The sequence below is a fragment of the Humulus lupulus genome, chromosome 3, assembly GCF_963169125.1.
Source record: "Humulus lupulus chromosome 3, drHumLupu1.1, whole genome shotgun sequence".
Classification (NCBI taxonomy): Eukaryota; Viridiplantae; Streptophyta; class Magnoliopsida; order Rosales; family Cannabaceae; genus Humulus; species Humulus lupulus.
In genome coordinates, this window is record NC_084795.1 from 197768773 (window position 1) to 197774320 (window position 5548).

Here is a 5548-nt window from a genome sequence, read left to right on the forward strand (position 1 = left end):
GGTAAAATAGTCAAAATTCCTAGAATTTCCCCCTGATCTCACTATCTCCCAATTTATCATCAAATATTTATTCCCATTAATCAATATCCCAATAATGTGCTAAATACCCCTTGACTCACTCCGAGTCAAGTGTAAATCTTGTTGTGACTTTCCCACTAGCTTGCTTCCTAGGATTGTCTTGTGCTGAGTAACCCTAGCATAACCAAATAATAATGAAGCACCACACATATACCACATATATACCAAATATACCCAAAATGGCCAAATATATGAAATTTTCCCAATTTAATAGAAATGGGCCCACATGCATATTTAATACACCTAAACATGCATATCAAGTCATATTATGATATAACTCACATATTCATATAATGATACACATAAATATCACATAATCATATAATTCCATAATTTACCATCCTGTCCCCCTAATCAAGGCCCTAAGCCTAATTAGGAAATTTGGGTCATTACAAACAATGACAAGAGGAAACCACTAGTTCTTTTCAGAATATTCGAGAGCCTTTTTGTAGTGGGAGGATTGTCAAACAACCGACCCACTATGAACATGAATTTCAAATGCTTGTGTCTGGCACAAACAAATATAATCCGTTGACATATCGAGATGCAATGAAAGATTTTGATGAAGAAAAATGGCAAGATGCCATGAACTTGAAAATTGAATCAATGTATTCCAATACTGCTTGGACTATTGAAAATCCACCTAAAGAAGTTAGGATAATTGGTTGTAAATGTTTATTCAAGAAGAAAAGAGGAGTGGATGGGAAAGTGAAGACTTTCAAAGTAAGGCTTGTAGCCAAAGGCTACACCCAAAAGGAAGGGATTGATTATGAAAAAACCTTATCTATTGTAGCCATGCTAAAGTATATTCGTATACTCTTGTCCATTGTTGCGTGCATGGATTATGAGATATGGTAAATGTATATTAAGACAGCTTTTGCAAATCACTATCTTGATGAAACCTTTTATATGTCTCAACCAGAAGGGTTCAAGGTAAAAGGTCAAGAACAAAACATATGTAAGCTTTTAAGATCCATTTATGGATTCAAACAAGCTTCTAGATCGTGGAACCTCAAATTTGATGACAGAATTAAGACTTACAGTTTTGAACAAAATGTCGATGACCCTTATGTCTATAAAAAAATCAAAGATAGAAACATGGTCTTCTTAGTTCTTTACATTGAGGATATTCTACTCATTGGGAATGATGTAGAAAATTAACAAAAGTAAAGAAATGGCTAGCCCAAGAATTCCAAAATGAAAGATTTGGGAGAAGCAAGCTATGTTTGGGGGCATACAGATCGTTAGAGATCGATATAACAAAGTTTTTGCATTGTCTTAAGAAACTTATATAGATAAGGTGCTAGCACACTTTAATAAGCGAAATTCCAAGATGGGTGACATGCTAATCCATCACAGAATTGTCCTTTCCAAGGAATAGTTTCCTAAACACCTCAGAAAGAAGAGGTGAATGGTAAACTTATCATACCTATAATTATGAATCATCAAATGAGGATTGAATTGTATTTAATGATTAAATCAATGGACAATTTATTACAAATTATTCAGTAAACAAAGTGTCTATAATTGCAAGAGTGCAGTCTCATATTTTTAGTGGAATAATATTGAGATTAATAAATAAGGTTATTATATTAAACAGTTTTCAATAATAATCTAGATTTATTGGAGCTTTGAATTATAGGTCCATAGGTATCCTATCCGGCTCTATCAACACTGTTCAGGGTAAAATTTGAAACTTGGATAAAATTTTGTAAGGACATATTTGGAAGAATATTGTTCTTCGAGAAAATATGTAATTATATGATGAATAAGATTAATTAATTAAGTTTTTTTAAAATGTGAAAAAAAAATCTGGTAGTTAAAATTCGATTTGAATTCGATTTGTTATTTACTCAAATAATTAATTATTCAAGATAATTCAAATTCAAATTTGTTCTAAGTTACCTAAATATTCTCTAGAGATATTAATTTCAATAAATAAGTTATTAAAAGAGAATGTTAATATTATTTCTAATAATAAAAAACTAAAAGAGATTAAGACCCAAGCCCTGAAATTTTACATGGGTTACATGCCAATCGAGATGCATGCACTATGCGTATAACACTGATTGGAGACTCAGTCTTGGCTCTTTTATTTATTTATTATTTTATTAATGATAAATGTTCAAATTTGACTTAATTCATTTCAATTAAGAAATGATAATTAATAAGCCCTAGAATAGTGATATAAGTAGTTATGTTATTTTCTAGGCCAGATATACACTTTCACACATTTACACTTAGAGAAGAAAAATATTTCATAATACTTTCTCTCTAAGAAAAACTCAATTTTCTCATAGCCTATTCTAAAATCTCATATAATGAGTACAACTTGTAAATCACAAATAATCTCATTGTTTCTCTATGTGTCCACACACGTCTTGAGGTGTACAGAACGATTTAGTAGATCGTGTTTTGATCTCTAGTCAGAAAGTCTTTTGGATTGGATGTTCATTTATAAATACTAAAAGACAGCAATGACACTCGATAGATCTTCAACTGGTAGGTTCTTGTTCTTCTTTGCGTTTATGATTAATATATGTATATTAATGGATTTATAATTTTAAAGTGTATTGAATAAAAAAAATATTATAATCTCATTGTAACGCCCTGGATAACCAAGACCGTTACACTGTGTGTTTGAAATACTGCAAGACTTGCTAATCAAGTCATTTAGTTGGAACTGTGTATCTAATGACACAAAAGATTAGGTAAAAAAGAATTTTGATTTATAAACGGTTAAACTTTACTAAAACGGATGTTTGTTACATGGGATCCCAAATTAGGGTTTAAATAACGTAAATACAAAACTCTTAATTAAAAATAAATGACCAAGCCACTCTAATGGCAAAATATACGTTTTAGGTTACCGTTCTTGTACAAATTCTTGACCGTGGCGGCCGAACAGCTGACAATGTACACCTTGCCCCTAGAGCTCTCCAACCTATGGCCAACTTGCCTTACTTGCACCACGTAGCACCCGTGAGCCGAAGCCCAGCAAGAAAACATAAAATCATAACATAACAGTATTCACAGCTAAACAGTTCACAGAGCATAATCCAATAACCACAAAGCATTACTCAGTCCATTCAAGGAAACACACTGGTCAAGAACCAATAAACCAGCTCCAGATACTCATTAAGTCATAGACAATAATCCACAACAGATATTCAGCACATACATTCAGATTCAAGACAGAGTCAATTACATATTGCACTCTTATCACATAATATTCAGGGTCGACGACTTAGGCCGCACCCTCTATTTAACCCACTGACTCTGGCCCGCTTAAACCGAGCTCAGTGCATAATAAGATGTCCTCGGATACCAGTGTCCGAGCCGCGCCATATGCGCAAGTGTGGATTTCGGCACCCTTAGGCCGTTACCACATGTCCACGTTGCATAATACCACCTTATGACATTCATACTATTATAGGGAACCCTTAGTCCCAACATATTCACATGGTTTATCATGATCACATAACAACACATTCAAATATAGGGAACACTTAGTCCCAACCTATCCACATACACAGGTGCAGTTTTCTTACCTTGATTCGAAGTGCTTTAATTAGAAAGGACGACCCCCGAGCACGATCAATTCCTGAGCCCTAGCTTATTACCTAGTCACAACCAAGATAATGGATTTCATTAATATTCACATATAGGTTTTCATGTACAAAACTAACTTCCGGAATTCCAAATTCCACCAAGCACGGTGGTGAAACCAAACCCGAGCACACTAGGCCTCTTTCCTGTGCCTAAAACCTTAAAAAACTCATGTGTACGACCAAGGGCTGCGGCCCCTGAAGCCTAGCCGCGGCCCTTCCCCAAAACAGAACCAACACTCATGCTGAACCACACACGCGCCGCGGCCCTTGCCTTGGGCTCCACAGCGCCCTCCCTTAGCGGAGCCTTCTTGGCTCTTCTTCATCCTAGGGCCGCAGCGCTCTAGAACAGAGCCGCGGCCCTTCCCTCTGAGCCCAGAATTTCCACCATTTCCAACCTCCAAACCTTACCCAAAATCATTCCCGAGCTCCCTACTTCAATATCAATCATTCCCAACACTTTTAAGACAACTTTAACATCATAATTCATCAGGAAACCCAATCTAAAACTCATTGCAATCCATGTTTCAATCTCTGAAACTCAAGAATGACAAACACCATAACTAACCATTCAAAACTCAGATTTAAACTTCTAAATCATAAATTAAAGTTTACCTTTTCAGCTGAACCCCTTCTCTAAGCAGAATCCCAGCTAGTTCCCAAGTTTCTAGCTTCAATTCAACCTTAAACATCAAAATTACAATTATCTTACTACTCAGAAAACTCAGAGTTTCTAACCTCAAAAACACAGTTTGATTCTCTCCTTGGCTTTGATTAAATGTTCCTTGGATAATCCTTGAGCTAAGCTTTTAAATCCCCACTGAAATCCTCTGAAATCCCAGCCTAAATCCTCCAAATTTCCTCTGTTTTCCTTGTGTTTTTCTTAGTTTTCTTGAGAGAGAGGAGGGAGAGAGAATAAGAGTCGGTCTAATATTTCTTTCGACTAGCTTCTGTTTTAACTAAGTCTATCCTTTATCCCGTTAAGTCAATCCCGAGCCTCGGGGTGCCGGAAACGTCCCCAAGGGCAAAATGGTAAAATTCCCCAACATTCCCACCTAGACTTCCTAACCTCAAATATATCTCCATATATTTATTTTCATAACCCGATAGTCTAAGTAATTACCCGATACCTATAATATCCCTGACTTATCCCAAGTCAGCTATTAAGCCCCGTTGTGACTTTCCCCGCTACCTGCTCCCTAGGATCGCCTCGTGCCGCTAATTACAAACGCACACCCCTGTACACGCACATATATTTATCCATCCATCCACATAATAATGTGGTCTCAACAATTTATCACACACATTCACATTTATGCCCTAACGGGCCAAGATTACCATTATGCCTTACCAGCCAAACAGGGCCCGCATACTTATTCAATACCCATATTCACGCTTTCTTACCATTAATTCTCTTAACCTCCAATTATGCCCTCCCGACACACTAATCAAGGCCCTTAAGCCTTATTAGTAATTTTGGGTCGTTATAACTATCCCCTCCTTATAATAATTTCGTCCTCGAAATTTACTTGAACATGTCAGACAGTAAACCTCATACCTCTGACCAAAATTCCAAAGAACCAACGTCTCTATTCTTAAGCTTCGAAAATACTCAAACATGAGTATCTATATCATTTCATATGATCTCAACTGATAACTATACCTCCTTTAATTTTTAATCACACACCAGATCCGCTGTAATTCCAGAGTCTGTTAACCCTCAACGATCTCTTCATTGATCTATTCTCAATGCCCGAAATACTTATAAATCATCACCCCTTACCAGAGTAAGATCAGCTCATAGGCCCTCGGCCAAACCCTTGTTACGTTCTTAAAACTCTTGTCGAATCGGGAGTTAAAAC